The following is a 17,961-nucleotide window of genomic DNA, read 5'->3' as shown; positions in this document are numbered from 1 at the left end:
GAATGTAAAAATGATATTGTTGCACTGAAAAAAGAATCATTGTCAATAACAAAAGCCCACCAGCTATTTTATAATGACTTTTCTCATCTCCTCCCCAGAAAGATCATCATAGGATTTAGAGCTAGAAGGGACTTTGAAAAGCCCATCAGTCTATTGCCTTTATACAGATAGGAAACTGACAGTCAGAGAGATGGAGGGACATAGCCAATTATTGTCAGATTTGGGATTCAGACCAAAATCCCCTAACTCCAAATCCAGAGCGCCTTGCATTATAACTGCAAGACACGACCAAAGATCTTCAAATTTAAATCTGAAGCATTTAATGTTGAATCTGGACTTGAGAGACCATCTAGTTCAACCCTCTTAATTTTATGGATGAAAAAAATAGAGGTTTTGAGCAGGCAAGTCAAAAAGGTAACAGCCAAGTTTAGAATCCTAGTATTCTAACTTGTAGTCCCAATTATTTAACCTCAGGCACCTCAATTTCCTCATCGATGAATGAGAGAGTTAAATTAGATGCTTCTACCGATGCCTTCTGCTTTAAAATCCTATGATCGTTAGGCTGCTGTGTCCAGGACTCACTTTGCTAATTCAGCGGCTCTCAGCTCCTGCTGAATGCATAATTTACTAAAGGCAAAAGTACTAGGCTGGGAAATGAGACCTCCATTTTTCTATTCTGACCCAAGATTACACAGTAAGAAGAGTATGAATTTGAACCCAGTTCTTTTGATTCCAAGCTCTTTCCACTATTGAGAGATAATTGTTGCAGCTAGATTAACATGCAGGAGAAGCCTTGAAGCTTTAGCAACATACCATTCAGAGGTGGTACCCTAGAAATTATCCAATCCAATCTTTTTACGATGTTCTACATAGTGCCTATTTTACTCTGCCCTCAGACCTCAAATGAAGTAGTGTGTTCAGTTCTGGGCACCACCGTTTAAAAAGGATAGACAAACTAGAGAGTGTCCAGAAGGACAAGAAGGATATAGGGAAGAACAAGGGATGTTTAGCAACCAGAAGACTTGATATCTGTCTTCAATTACTTGAAAGACTGTCATGTGACGAAGGGATTAGGTTTGTTCTGTTTGGCCCCAGAGGTCAGAATCAAGAGCAATCTGTGAAAGCAATAAAGAGGTCAATTTAGACTTGAGATCAGGGGGAAAAAAAAACAACAACCTATCAGTTGGAGCTGTCCAAAAGTGGAATGGACTGCCTCAAAGCTCCCTCCTTGGAGGTCTGCAAGCAAAGGATGGATGACCAACCACTTGTCGGGTATGTTACATCGGCATTCCTTCTGTGAATAGTTTGAATTAGATGGTTGCTGAGGATCCTTTCAACTTTCAGATTCTGTAGTTCTATTTTACAGATGAGGAAACTAAGGTCCAAAAAAGGAAAAGGACTTAACCACTACTTAACTCTCTTCTCCTTTTTTGGGATTTAGTATCATCACTGAGGGCTATTTTTGACATTCTTCTATTATGCCATTCTCATTTTTCCCTGAAGTCTGATAGTTGAGTTATCACCTTTTCCCATGCTTTTGAATTTTGTCTGGTGAACGTAGATGCTAAAACCACCAGGCAGGGTTGTATCTTAATTTTACATTTGTACAACACCTTGTACATTACTGACTGTCTGAACCTGTTAAATCAGTTGGTTAGAACATGTTGCTAACAAGGCCAAGGTGAGGTCAAGGTTTCAGGTTGCATCCTCTTGTGGCCTAATTAGGGACTCGAGTGCAATGAAATACTGGTCCACATTCCATTTGGAGAATATTTTGATGTTCCAATTTCAATCATTTTGGAAGATACAGCTTTAATTCTATCTAACAATTTCTTTAAGCACCTTTTACAAAACAAAATAAGCCTTTGGTTTGGTTCCTAGTGCAGCAAAGTAAAATAGAAGGAAGGTAGATGAAATAAATAATGTAGGAAACTGTTTCTATTTCTGACTTCATTTTCAGACATTCTCCTGCACACTTCGCTAACCCACCACTCTCCCTGGGTCACTTACATTTCTATGCGTCTAGAACAAGATACATTTTTGTTCTTTTTCTAGCTTGTCATGTTGTACCATGACTTACACAGACCAATTTTTTGGTCTTTTTTATTATTTCCTATAGCTCTTTCAATAACAATATTTTAGGCATGAGGGAGTCAATAATTTGACTTTGAGTCTTTTCTCTAAAGAGGTAACTTCAAAGATAGAGTACATGTTTTTTTTTTTTAAATCTGTTGTATCACTAGGTTTTGGAGAAATGGAAATGAATTATAGTGTCAAGTCTGAGTAATTTTAATTACAGTTAAATAAGGGTTTTAGGCTTTCTTATTTTGTTGTATTTTTAGAGAGCTTGACATTATTGCAGCTAGTAATGGATAGACTAGATATTATCTTCTTCAAGAACCACCGAAAGCTGCTTTCCTGATGGAAGCCTTGCTGCCTTCAGGAAGAATAGAGAAAGACCTGTTTAACTTGTAATCAATTATTTTAAAATATTTTACCTTTTTTTTTTTTTTGGAATATTTCAAATATTCCTTCTATGGCTCATCTACTAAACTTCACTGCCTGAACTTTGTAATCTTGGAGTTTTATATCTCTTCATTAATCCTCATGCCTGGAACATTCACCTCTAGCGCCATCTTCTGAAGTTTTTCTGATCCCTTCAGCTGTTAATAAAGTACCCTTAAAGATTACCTTGTATCAGCTTTGCATATCCCTGTGTATCAATCAATCAACAAATCTTTTAGAACAAAATAATCCCTACTTGAAATTTAGTTGGAAGGGAATAAGCATTTATCCAGTATCTACTGTGTGGTGTGCCAGGTAAATATTGTAATAATGATAGCTAACATTTATTTATAAAGCATTTATGATGTGCAAGGTACTCTGCTAAGCCCTTTACAATTATTATCCCATATATTGCTTACAGCAACCCAGGAAGATCGGAACTATTATTTTTTACAGATGAGGAAATTGAGGTAGATAAAGATTCAGTAACTTGCCTAAGGTTATACAGATGATAAGTGTCTGTGTATTTGAGTTCAGGTCTTCTTAACTTCAGACCCAGGACTCTATCCATTACACAACCTCGCTGCTTCAGACAGCAATTGTGTGTGTGTGTGTACAGCATAAATATAAAGTTAACACAATTATATACAAAGAAATGAAATATGTTCATTGTCTATCCCTTGGCAACATTAACTCCTTAAGGGCTTAGACTATTTCACCTGGTATCCCCAATGCCTAATCTCAAAAGGATTATAAACAACTATATATACAGGATTGCTCCAATAACTAACAATAACAGAAATAAAAATCTAAACAACTCTTAAGATTCTACCTCACACCCAATAAATTTACAAAGAAACATGGGAAGACATATAAAAATATAGTAGGCAAAACCAGGAAAGCAACATATATAATGACTACAAGAATGCAAAGGAGAGGAAATCAGCAAAAACACAAACATTGTGTAATTGGATCAAACTTGGTCCCAAAGAAGAGATAAGAAAAAGCACCTCTTGTCCTCCTTTTCAAAGGCAAGGGAATATGGGTGCGGAATATTGTGTTTACAGTCAGTCTAGATTGATGTATTGGTTAGTTTTGCTGAACTGCTTCCCCACCCCCTCCCATCTTGTTCTTTGTTTCTGAGGATAGCTGTGTGGGGAGGAATGGGGGAAGGGATGTGTATGAAAATGTAGGTGATATGAAAACAAAAGATATCAGTGTGATTTTTTTTTTCTTAAAATCTCTCCATCTTGTATACCTTCATTAATCTCCTCCACTGATTTTTGTCTTTTCTGAAGATGGTAACACAAAACTTCTATGCTCTAACTTGGTTGGGGAAGAGCTTCTCATTCACATCACTACTATTTTGTGTCTGTGTTCCAACGTCTCGTCTTTTAACTGTAAGAAATAAAGTTGTGCTTTTTAAGCAAGAACTGAGTCGATTCTTTAACATGACCAATTTCTGTCCTGGAGAACACATAATGTAAGATAGATACCTTCCTTCCCCTTCCAGGAATGAGGTGTGGAAATACCTATGAAAGATGATATCCATATGGTCAGATTGTGTTTCTGTGTCCATTAATTTTGCTTAAGTTTTGGTTTTTTTTTTTTTTTTTTTTTTAGTAAATGTACAAGAGAAATTTTCATGGGGGAGTGAGAAAATTTCTAGAAATGACTGTGATGGGAAAAAAAAATCCTCAAAAAGTGACTATAGGATTTATTTTAAGAAATTTGTATTTTAATTTTACTAGTTTTTTGGCTTGCCTTTTAGAGGAAAAGACTTTTCTCTATTGACTTTCATTTCCTTATCTGAAAAATGAATCAGTTGTATTAGATTTAAGGTTCTTCTAGGCCTAAGTCTATGAATGAATAAATGAATGCAGTCAATCAACAAGCATTTACCTACTGGTCAGACACTGTCTTAGGCACCGGGGATGCAGATTCAATGAATGAAATAATTCCTGCTCCCTAAGAGCCTTACATTTTTGGTTGGTTGGTTGGTTGTTGTCTTTTGTTCTTCACAAAAACTACATCATTATATTGGAGTCAAGGTACAGCGTGTCTGATTGTGGCTGATCAGACCAATATAAGGAGAAACGAATGAATGAAGCAGCCAGGGACACCTTACAAAGAAAGTTTCTGATCAACAAAAAAGATTTCTGGAGCCTCTATGATTGATCGCTAACCTGCAGGAAGTATGGGAGAAATGGGACTGTTAAACCTCAGGGAAAGAAAATAGCAATGCAACAATGTTTTTTTCACCACAAGTGTTAAAATAGGCATTCTCCTTTTGGAAATGGTTGCTTGATGAAGCCACCATTCTCATCTGCAACAAACTGGAGCTGTTAGGATGACACCCCAATAAAACCTTTGTTTGTTAAGATGCTTTGGACTTGTTAAAATAAGCAAGGTATATGACAAACACTCATTAGTCTAGATGCAGCCAAAAAGTGACATTGTTTGTCAGCTGAATATCAAGAAAAATAGTCAGGCAACATAATGATCTCTATTTTTATTTTATTTTTCTAAAAGTCTAGCTGTATAAATATCCATAACATTGAAAATGTTAACACTAGGTTGCATTCATAAATAGTGATTAGAGCACATTTCAGAAAAACACCATTGAAATTGTGGCCGTACACACCCAGTATGTTTCAGGGGATTGATGTTCTCTACCAAGATCACAAGTTTACAGAATAATGTTTTTGACAAGACAAGCTAGCTAGCAATGCTATTTTTTTTTTTTTTTGCTTGTTTCCCCCCTTTGAATCTGTCCATTGTTGTGGGCTCTTGGTATCCTCTTTCACTCCACGGGGACCTAGCCCCCTGTCCTTTAGACCAGCCAAACTCCAGTTGGAATCAGCTAGAGTTTTGCCTTCACAAAGAGGAAAGGATTAGGCCCCACAGTGTTTCCATCCTGTTTTGTCTTTGATTTTTTTTTTAAGCCTTTCATTTTAACTATTAGGCATTTCAGGGCAGAATGCCTACTGTTATCTGCATTTCAAAAAGAATTGCTGGAAGGATTTGTTTTGCTCTCGTCCCTGAGTTCCTTGTTCTTCTCCCAGATGTAGGTGATCTACAACTGTGTTTTGTTAGTTTTCTTCAAGGTCCTATATCGGAGTCTCTTGCATTGTTCCTGACAATAACTTTTCACTTTCCCTAAGACTAGTCCTCTCAGAGATGTTTCCTCAAAACTTCTATGCACTTACCTTTTCATAGTTGAGATCCCCTGAAATGTTGAAGTGATTTCTCTACCTAGCAGTGTTCACTATCCAGTCTCTTGGGATCACTCCTAACCGTGTTTCTGTTTGACATAAGACACAGCAAGTTCAAATATGGATTTTGGCTTTTTTTAAGTCCCAAGATGCCTTGGGCTCAACTCATCGCCAATAACATCCTGAAAATATCCACAGAATTACTGTACACCATTCCTATATAACACTAAGAGAATCTAATGGTATGAAGGCAAAAGAGTCTCTACCTTCCAGATCTTCTATTTTACTAAGAGGAAATAATATATGAAAAATAAGTAAACCCGCAAAATGTATACAAAGGTAATATAGGTTATTAAAAACCAACTAGGTTTTTTTTTTTTTTTTTCTGGACTGTGGGGGGAAAATCCAAGAATATAAACTAATTCAATGCATCTACTTCTCTGTTCTCTGCTCCCCCCCTTTTTTTGTGCGATTTAGCTAGATACATTGATTTCCTTTCTATTTTACAGAAAGGACATTGATAGGCTTAAAAAGCTTCCAGATGAGGCAGCTATTGTTATTAAAGGACCTCAAGTTCATGCCATATGAAGATTGGTTAAAAGAGCTTTGGGGTGTTGAGACTGGATAAGAATTGGCTTAAGATGTCAATCAGATCAACTATGAGACCTCATCTTACCTCCTAAAAGTTGCCAGAGGAGACCAGAAGATGATAGTCAATGGTAGAGTTGTTGTAGAAAGATGGTCATGCTAATAATGCATTGTTGATGTAGCTGTGAATTAATGTAACCACTTAGGAAAGAAATTTGGAATGCAAAGAAAAGAAGCTAAAATGTCTAATACCTTTGACCCAGAGATTTCAATGTTAGGAGCAAACTCTAAGCATTAATTTATAAAACTAAAAAGACTCCGTATGCACCAAAATATCTTTAGCAGCATGTTTTATTATAGTAAAGGATTGGAAACTAGGTAGATGCCTGTTAATTGTAGAACAGCTAAATAAATTGTGGCATATGAGTGTAATAGAATATTACTATTCTGAAATAACATGAATATAAAAAAGCATGGAAAGATTTAGATTAATTGATGCTGAGTGAAATAAACAAGAGTCAAGAAAATAATATACATGATGACTATAATTTAAATGGAAAGGAAAATAAACAATAAATTTAATTAAAATGTTGCAAAAACACAACGAACAAATTTGGCCTCAAAGAAAAATATATAAAAAGATACTTCTGTTCAGTCCTTTGCCAAAGTAAATGGTTCATAAGCATAGAATATTGCACATATTTTCAGATTGTGTTCAATGTATTGATGGGTTTTGCTGGTTTTCTTCCCTCTTTTAATTTTTTTCTTTAAAAAATAAATTCTTTGTTATATGAGCTGATTCTCTGAGAGATAAAGAGGAAGAATACAAGGGGAAATTTAGGCAATGCAAAAACAGATCAATAAAATGTATTTTTTTAAAAGAGCAGAGGAACAACATTATAGGTTTGTTTATATATTTGAAGGGGAGAAAAGATCCATTGAGTTTTATCTATCCATTGAAGGTAGAGCTAGGAAAATGAGCAGAAGTTGTTAAGAGATGAATTTAAGTTTAATGTAGGTGAGAATTTTCTAATAATTAGAGCTCTCCCAAAATGGCATGGTGTGCCTTAGGATATAGTAGGTTTCCCTTCACTGCAGTGTTTAAGTATCATTCAAAGATTGGATGACCATTTGTTGTATATATTGAGGAGATTGGACAGGATGGCTTCAGAAGTTTCCTTATTCCTCTTAGATGCTTTGATCCTAGAGAGATTTATAACTATAGATATGTTATATCTATATATATATAGATTTATGTAACTATAACAATTAGAGTCCAGCAAAATCCTAATTCCACATAAGTTTCTATAAGATATGTTCCTCCCAAGTTCAGAAATGGTGGTATAAGGACATTCAAGATATCTCTTAAGAACTTTAGAATTGATTTATGATATGGGAAACACTGGTACAGGACCTCCCAGCATGGCATGCCCTCCTCAAAAAAGGTACTGCACTCTTTTGACCAAGGCAGAATTGAATTACCTCAGAAGAGACTTGAGATGCACAAGATTAGAGAGTCTACGCCAAATGTTCATAGGGACTATTTGTGTCTGACCTGTGGCAGAGCTTTCCAAGCTCATATTGATCTGATCAGCCATACTTAGACAGTGTAACTCGATTCTAATATAGTGATGTCATTTTGGTCCTCTTTGAAAGTGGACAATCATCAGGGTATAGGGAGATGCTAGGTTTTTTAAGACAATGTAGTGGATTGTAGAGTGGAACTTGCTAAGGGAAAGTCCTATCAATGTGAAATGGCCTTGAGATCAGGCTTACTAAAGTGTGATGGGTAAAATCTGAATAGCAGAGGTAACAAGAATTTGAGCTTCTAAGCATTTGAGTTTATTAAGCAATTCTATAACATTGTATAATTGCCATTTGCATAAGCAATGCCAATTAACAAATAAGGACTAGGTCTGTTTGTTTTGGCACTAGAACCCGAATGCAGGGGGAGACAGATTTTTACATATTAAAACTATTACCAGGAAATAACATCAGGATGCAAGATTAGGTCATCTAATTTCTAATCAGAGAAAAGATTGGGGGTTTTACATGTTGGGAGGGAGAGCACAAATAGGTACAATTCCCTGAAATCAGAAAAAAAGGTTTCCCTCTCCCCCTTCCCCCACACATTATGCATTCAATCAATTGATTTGACAAGTTTATGGGACCGTTTTCTAATGAGACTTAGTAGTTGCTTAAAATATAATTGTGAGAAAACGCATAGTGAGGAATTTTCCAGCCACAATAGCTCAACTAGGTATCAAAGCGGATATAAAACACTGAGCCTGGAGTTAGGAAGACCTAAATTTAAGACCTGGTTCTATTGCTTATTAACTGTGTGACACTGGACAAATCACTTAATTTTTTGTGCCTCAATTTCCTCAGTAAATTAAGGGGATGGATTTAATAACCTCTAAGGTTCCTTTTAGCTATATATATATATGTATATATATATATATATATATATATATATATATATATAATATATATATATATATATATATATATATATATATATATATATATATCTGTGATCTGATTAGCAAATTTGATTCTCTTGAAATGGCAACTTTTGCATTTTAATTTTTTTCCTCTAGAGGCCTGTCTTTGTGATAGAAAAATATCAAATAAGATTAGAACTGAAAGAAACCTTAAACAGCAACAAAATAGCATAGTATCTGGCACATTGTATATAAATGGTAGCTATTAAAAGAAAGAAATGAAAAAAATCTTAGCTCTCTAGTCCAAATCCCTGCACTATCCACTTGCATTTACTTCATTTATAATTTAATTCTCATATTTGTTAATGTGTTACTCTTTATTTTTTAAATTAAATTTTATTGTATTTTTCCATTCCAAATTATTTCTCCTTTCCCATTTACCTACTGAGTGGGAAAGAAAAATAAAACCCATTAAAATATTTATTGTCTTGCAAAGCAAATTCCTGAGTTAGCTGCAGCTAAAAAGAAAAAGGGGAAAAAGGAAAAAATGCCAAGAAATTAATGCTTCAATCTTCTGAGTTCGTCAGTTCTCTTTCTAGAGGGGAATAGATTTTTTTTTTTTTTTAAATCGAGTTCTTTGGTATTGTGGTTGGTTATTATGTTGTTCAGCATTACTAAATTTCATAATTGATGATCTTTATAATATTGCTATTACTGTGTATAATGTTCTTCAGATTCTGCTCACTTCACTTTGCATCAATTCATATGTCTTGCCAATTTTCTCTGAAACCATCTCCCTTGTCATTTCTTATAATGCAAAAGTATTCCATTTGCATTCTTGTGTCATAACTTGTACAGTCATTCTCCAATTGATGGGTATCCCCTCAGTTTCCAGTCCTACCACAAAAAAGAGCTGTTATAAATATTTTTGTATATATGGGCCCTTCCTTCTTTGTTTTATCTCTTTGAATTATAGACCTAGTAACTATTGCTGGGTCAGAGCTATGAACAGTTTAATAGGTTTTTGGGCATGGTTCCAAAATGCTTTTCAGAATGGTTGGACTAATTAACAACTCCATCAACACTGTGTTAGTGTATTCATTTTCTCATATCTCCCCCAGCATTTGTCATTTTCCTTTTTGGTCGTCTTTGTCAATCTAATAGGTGTGAGGTGGTACCATAGAGTTATTTTGATTTGCATTTCTCTATGAGTGATTTAGAGCATTTTTTTAATATAACTATTGATAGCTTGAATAAACCATATATTTTTATATGAAACTCAAAAAGGTTAATTAACTGATCCAAAGTCACACATAGAACTTGAAAGAGCTAACATTCAAACTCAGCTTTTTTGATTTCAAACTCAGCACTGTTTCCACTATTAGTAACCTTGTAAAAAGAATTAAATCTAAAGCATATTTTTAGTTTCCATTAAATACTTTGGTGGCTGGAGTTGTTAAAAATCATTATTCTAATCAAAATATTTTATATCAATTTTAGTCATAATTTATGCTAAAGAGCAGAGTGAAATTACTTTAGAGAGAAATGGGAGGGCGGCACTTGATCAGAAATGTCTGGGTTCAAATTCCATTTCTGACAACACTAGCTATATGAACTTAGATGAATCATTTAACTTCTCAGTATCCCAGGAAACTTTCTAAAGCTACCATCAATAATCAGCAAACATTTATTAAGCTCCGACTCTGTGCCAGGCACCATATTCTTTGGCAGAAATATAAACAAAAGTATCTCTACTCTCAAGGAATTATATTTGTGAACCTAGCTTAAGTAGATATAAGATAATTTAGCGTGGAGAGCCCTAGATAGAAGAAGGGGCTGGCAATCAGCAAAGATTTTCTGTAGGATCAAGCATTTACTCTTGGAAGGAGGCCAGGAATTTCAAGAAGCAAATATAAAGAGACCAAGCATTGGGATAGCCTCTGGAAAGGTACAGAAGGAAGAGGGATGGCACAGAAGAAAGAGGGATGGCAAGGTCAATTTGGTTAGATCACAGAGTATATGAAAGTGAGGCATGTGGATAAGCCTGGAAGAGTCTACTGCAACCAGATGGTAAAGGGCTTTAAAATTAGAATTTGATCCTTAAGGCAATAGGGACCCACTGGAGCGTCATGAAGAGAAAGTCGATTGACATGGTTAAGATCATGCTGTAGGAATGCTATTTTGGCAGCTGTAGGGAGGATGAATTGGAAAACAGAGAGATTGTAGGCAGGGAGAATAATTATAGGAATTATAGATCATTGCCCAAAATCTATATCAGTAGAAGGAGTTCTTCCTCACTGATTGAAATTACAGAACTACATGTGTGTATGTAAATGTGTACATATACATATGTATGTGTTATATACATATATGCATGTATGTGTTCTACAAACTAAATATAGTATCAGAATATTGAGAGCAGTAATATGGAAACTTAGAAATTCTCTAGTTTAAGAGGTCTTAAAATGGGACTGAATATATCTATGAAGAAATTTCAAGGAGTCTGTGAAATTTTTGAAAAATTGGTTTCTTTTATAATACTAAATATTTTCTTTTATGCATTTAGAAACATTATTTTAAGAAGAGGTCCTGGGGGCAGCTAGGTGGTGCAGTGGATAGAATACCAGGCCTGAAGTCAGGAGAATCTGAGTTCAAATCTGGCTTCAACCACTTAACACTTCCTGGCTGTGTGACCTTGGGCAAGTCACTTAACCCCAATTGCCTCCCCTCCCCCCCAAAAAAAAGAAAGGAAAAAAAGAGCCACAAGTTTCAACAGAAACCTATACCACACAAAAGATTAAGAATTACTTGTCTTAGCCCAAACCTACCATTTGAGAAACCAGGTTGGAATCCCATAGCCAGTAAGCAGAAAGAAGGATCAAATTTAGGTCATAGAATCACAGGTTTAGAGCTAAAGAAGAACCTTAGCAGTTAATGAATCCAACCAATTCATTTTATGATGAGGAAATTGAGAAACCAGAAATTAAGTGACTTGCTCATGGTCATAAAGATAATAATTGTCTGAAGCACAGGGACACACACATAATAGGTACCTAATAATGCTTATTGATTGACTGACTGAGTTCTTTCAGTTCAAGTACTATGCTCTACTTACTGTACCACACTGCCTCTCTCATCTGATTCCGGATCCAATTTAAAACTCCTTCTATTACCCCAGAAATGATTCATTATTAAATTCTCTATATTTATTTATCAGTTTGTATGTACTACTACCTCAACAAGCATCTAGTAACTCATTCAGTATTTCTAATATTGACCTTCTTGTCTGATATTGAACATGTATAATCGCTAGAATTGCTTTGTTCTCATTGCGGGGGTAGTATTAATTTCATGACAATACCAGCAATTCAAATTTCTACAGGTTCACAAAGCCCTTTCTTTGCAACTTTCTCGGGAAGCAGAGAGCACAAGAATTATGGCCTCTGCCTTGTGGAGAAGGAAAAAGAAGCTCAGAGAAGTTGAATAATTTTTCTATTGTCTATTAAGTATGAAAGTCAGCATTTGAATCCAGCTACCTTTGGACTTCTGGGCCAATACTACCTTCAAATAAAATAAAGGAACATCATACTTTTCTCTTCGATCTTCAATTCATAAGTAAGCTTGGTCTATTGAGTACTAGACTTGGAGTTAGGAAGAACTGAGTTCAAATTCTGATTTAGACGCTTATTAGATGTGTGACTATGGGAAAGTCAGTTAGCTAACCTTTCTCAGCCTCAGTTCTTCCAACTATAATTGAGGTTAATAATTGCACTTGAAGACCAGATCCTTGTAAGAGATCAAGTGAGATAATATATAAAAATACTCAGTGTGTTAAAGTTCTAGATACATGCACTATACCATTATTAAGACTTATTTTAAATTGTCAATATAAAGTAATTATTAAATAAAAATTTTTTTAAAAGACTTATTTTAAAAATGTAATGTTGGAACCCTTGCCTCATCTCCCTTTAGTTATGGGGCTGAAAATTTGTCTTTAAACGTCCCCTTTTTAGTTTCTCAGTTTTATAAACAATTTAAAGTCAGACAATTGGGTCCAAGTGAACAGCGTGTTATCTGTGTTCAGAGGTGGGAAAGGTGAAATAAATGAAAATAAACAAATCTTTCTCTCTGCATGATATCCTTCAAAGAACAGGGTTGTCCTAAGCTCACATAGAGTCACTCACTTTAAGTGCCAGTCAAGTAATTTCTTAGTCTTTATGTAAAAAGAAAAAAACTGACAACAACCCCAAAACCCCCCATCCTGTCAGAAAAAGATGGTTTTAGGAGCTGTTCAAAGTCAAGATGGAAATCAGTCATCTCTCTATCCTGTCTGTCTGCCATATATATTATAGAGCACGTTTAGAAGGCATTTCATCCCACCCACAACATACCACAGCAGTGGCATGTAATGGGAATGACTGACAGGTCTGTCTCATTTGTGGAGCTGAAATGTTCCTACACTGCATTTGTGTCCCTCCTTTTCCAAGTAGGATTGATTCCCATCTGTCTCCCGTGCTTGAAGGAATACTTCTGCCTGAGACGGGGGAGTATGGACTAGACCTCAGAAGGTCCTTTCCACTCTTATCATTCCATTACATATGCCTCTGCCGACTTTCCAGTGTCATGACAGTAAGTCTGTTTCCCAGTGCCCAGATATTCATTTGAAAGCCTTATGCAGATTGTCAGATGCTAACTCGTGGGAAGGATTTAGACTGCGGTGTTATTTAAAAACAGGTCCCCAGCTCTTCGGTGGCAGAAGTCTTTTGAAGGTGAACTGCTGACGTATTTAAAAATCTTTTCCCCCATTAAAATCATACGGCATATTGGGATTTTGCAAACCAGTCTGAAGGCTGGGATCACCAGCGGCTGTGATGGCTCAGTGTTCTTTGTTATAATGAAGGATGGTGTTATTATTCTGCCGGGCAATTGGAGGGTCTTGAAGCAACTGGAACTCGACAGCTTCTGAAAAGTGCAGACAAGGCTACAATCAGCAGGGTCCCCATGGAGAGGAAGGCCAACAGCTATGATCCACAGGGAGTCAATGATTTAAAACATATTTCTGTGGATGAGATGAAATGACTGAGGTCAGATTCAAACAGTCTCTGGCCCGACCAAAAGCACTGCATTTTCAAAGAATTAGACTGGAGACAGAGACCTCACTTCTTCCTTCCTTAAATATGCCTTTCAGGACAACTTACATTTAAAACCATGGCAAAACGCTCATGAAGACCGTGTTAGGGGCCCCTTTGGCGGAGATGAAACGCTAGGTTGTTTGTCGAGGTACCAAAGGCTGCCTTTGGTCAGGGGGTGCCCTTTCTGAACCCCTGTGTCCTTTTTCTCTCTTAAGTACAGTGACTATTTCCTGGATGGGAGGTGGGGAGAGAAAAGGAAGCTTTCAACTGCTCTCTCTGCCTTATTTTCGGGGCATCTGAAGCAAATGGTCTTGACATAAAGATGGACCCTGGAGGATAGGATTAGAATTCGAAATGACCTTGACAAGTTAAAGAGGTGCCCCGTAATAAATAGGATGAAGTTCAATGGGAGGAAGGTGCAGCTGTGGGGCGGTTAGAGGAAGAAAAAAGCCAACTGCTGGGGAGGCAGCAGATGAGTGTGGAAGGGGCCCTGCCTCGGCTAGGAGCCAGAAGACCTGGGTTTGAGTCCCAGCTCTCATGATTACTAGCTGAGTGACCAGAGGCAAATCACATTCGCTCCCAGAGCCAGATCACATAAGGCATTTGGAAGCTTTTTTTCCTGTGTGTACCACGATGCTCCTTGAAAATCTGGTATGGGACCCTTCTCAGATCACATTTTTAAATGCACAAAATAAAGAATAGAGGATCACAAAGGAAAACCAATTATGGTGGAATAGATATCTCAAAATGCATTTAGACAAAGTTCACAGACAAATTTAAAAATCCCTGGGCTAATCTAAAGCTCTTTCTGGCTCTGCCAATCTATTGTAAGCCTTATTCTACCCCTGACTTTCTGTGTTCTAAGATTTTTCTGTTTTAAGTACAAAACAACCTGGCCACACTTTCCCTTTCACTCTTTATCTCAGTGAATTTGCACAAACTGCCCCAGGGCTCTATGTACTAATGTATATAGTGCCCTAATGTGCTCTCAGGGCCGCTGAGTGCTTCAGAGTATTTTGAGGAAAAGCTCTAGTGACAAGAAATCTTTGCGTTCAAATCCAGCCTCAGGCACTTAGATAACTGTGTGATTGTGGAGGTGTCCCTTAACCTCTGTCTCAGTTTCCTTAACTGTAAAATGAGGAAAATGATAGTACCTATTGCCAAGTTGTTGTGAAGATCAGATGAAAGCCAAAAAGAAAGTTTTTATTATTATTATGTCCTAATGGTTAATGTTCCCTCCCTTCTCAGAAAATGGTGATTTTGGAGTAGATCTGTAATTTCACTGATATAGGAAATTCTTACACCAAGGCAAGAAGGCACCAATTATGATATATGTATGTGTGTGTGTGTTTATGTGTATATATATACATATATACACATAAACACACAAAAATACATACATAAGCATATACATATGATCTATATCTGTATGCATATACATAGCTAATATATTATCTACATATATATGCACACACATATATAGGATAAATATATGTATATGTATATATGTAGACTTTCCTCCAAAATATAATCTCCTAAAAGGCAGAGAATTTCATTTTTGTTCTTGGATCCTCAGTGCAAAGTCAGCTAGATAGTAGATATCACTCGTGACGTGTAGTCGGGAAGTGTTGTTCAGTCATGTCATAACTCCATTTAGGGTTTTGTTGGTAGAGATACTGGAGAGGTTTGCCATTTCCTCCTCTAACTCATTCTACAGATGAGGAAACGGAGGCAAACAAGGTGAAGTGACTAGCCCAGGATCACCCAGTTAGTGAGGTCTGAGGCTGGATTTGAATTCATGGTAAATCTTTGGTTCTCCAGGCATTCTATCCCTTATATCACCTAATTACCCCAGAATCAGGAAGACCTGAGTTCAAATACTAAACACTTAGTAGCTATGTGACTTCAGGCAAATCCCTTAATCTTAGTTTCCTCAAATTACAAAATGGGAATAATAAGAACCCTTAGTTTCACTGGGGTCAAACACGGGAGTATTTGTAGTGTTTGGCACATAGTAGGTGCTATATGATGGCCACTAGGTGGCGCCATAGTGCATAGAGTGCTGGACCTGGAATCAGCCTGAGTTCAAATTTGACCTTAGACAATGCTTTCTAGCTCTGAGTTTTCTTATGTCTTATTTAGGGTTAAATAGGGTTAAGTCCTATTTATCTCAGTTTCCTCATCTGCAAAATAAGCTGGAGTAAGAAATGGGAAACTACTTCAGCATCTTTGCCAAGAAAACACCAAATGGGATCACAAAGTTACGAGAAGGATGAAATGACCAAATAAAGGTGCTCTATTAATAGTAGCTGCTCCTACTGGGGATCTAATTATTGATCCCACATTGGATGTGCTCACAAGAATATGAGGTACAAGAATTTGCACTGAGGATACAAGAACAAAAATGAAATTCTCTGCCTTTTAGGAGATTATATTATGGAGGAAAGTCTACATATATACATCTATATATTTATCCTATATATGTGTGTGTATATATGTAAATAATATATTATCTATGTATATGCATACAGATATAGATCATATGTATATGCTTATGTATGTATTTGTGTGTGTTTATGTATACACACATACACATATATATATATATCATAATTTGTACCTTCTTGCCTGGGTGGAGGAATTCCCTATATCAGTGAAATTACAGCTCTACTCCAAATCACCATTTTCTGAGAAGGGAGGGAACATTAACCATTAGGACATAATAATAATAATAATCTCCCTATTTTCAAGCCTTCTCTAGGATAGCTATAAGCTCCTATCTTCTCCATGAATCCTTTACTGATATCCCAAATGACTAGTGCCCTCCCTCTTCCTATGTCTTATCTATGACTACTACTATATTAATAGTAGTAGTAGGGGACAACTAGGAGGGACAGTGGATAGAAAGCCAACCCTGGAATCAGGAAGAATGAGTTCAAATCCAAACTCAGACATTTGATACTTAATAGCTGCACAAGTCATTTAACTCCAATTACTTCGAAAAACCAAAAAAAAAAAAAAAAAAGGTTTTTTTTGTAGTAATAATCATAGATGTTTAATACAACACTACTGAGTTGAGATCCTGTAATTTCCAAATTTCCAAATCCCTTTCTAAACACATCCTGTGTTCTAAATAAAGTCTTTCCTTTGCTGTCCTAAAGTCTTCAGTTATGGCAATATATGTCCTCCCAGCTCTGATATTCTATGATGTCATCACTGTTGTGCTGCAATAGCTGAGGCTGAGTAGTTAGGTAAAAAGAAAGACCTTGAAGGGCCTCAAGGTGAACTAAAGGTATAAGCTGGGAAGGTCTCAAAGATGATGTGCTGTTATTTAAAGAATTAATATGATACTTGGATGTGCTCACAAGAATATTAGGTACAAGATCCATTAGGGAATCCTTCACCCTTTCTTGAAACTGATTAGACTTACTGAAAATAATGTGTTGGCCTGGAAAGCTTTCTTTAAGCAAGAATGGAAGAGAGCCATACCATAGAAGGGGAAAAACAAAAGAAAACAAAACAAAACAAAACCAGTGTCTAAAGAAAGAAAATTCAGGAAATCACCCGAAAGAGATAGATTATTCAATTTTGAGAGTCAATGGGAATTGAGGATTAATAATGACATTCAAATGGGGGTAGTGGACAGAGTAACAGATTTGGAGTGAGAGGACCTGAGATGAGATCCCAACTCTCTCCATTTACTTCTGTTTGACCTTGGGGAGTCACTTAACCTGGTTCCTTCTATGTAAAATGAAAGAGGAAGTACTACATGATATGTAAAGTCTCTTTCAGCTCAAAAGATGAAGAAATAGGAACCCTTTGCTTCCTGACCCCTCCCTCTCTCCTTCTTTGACCAGGCAATTGGAGTTAAGTGTTGGAATCTTTACAAACTGCTAAGTCATTAGAGTTGATAGATTATTGATCTGATCTTACAAGGAGATGGTTTGGGCCAGAACCTGAAACAAGGTACTAAGTAGAACTAATTGATACAATGCACTTTTGGGAGATTTCAGGGGTTAGTATGAGATATCCAAATTCACACCTCCCTTGAAGCTCTTAGGGCCAGAGAGCCTGCTG

Source organism: Antechinus flavipes, chromosome 1 (genome assembly GCF_016432865.1).
Source record: "Antechinus flavipes isolate AdamAnt ecotype Samford, QLD, Australia chromosome 1, AdamAnt_v2, whole genome shotgun sequence".
In the NCBI taxonomy this organism is placed as follows: domain Eukaryota; kingdom Metazoa; phylum Chordata; class Mammalia; order Dasyuromorphia; family Dasyuridae; genus Antechinus; species Antechinus flavipes.
The sequence above is the reverse complement of the archived record's forward strand: the minus strand, read 5'-3'. Positions refer to the sequence as shown.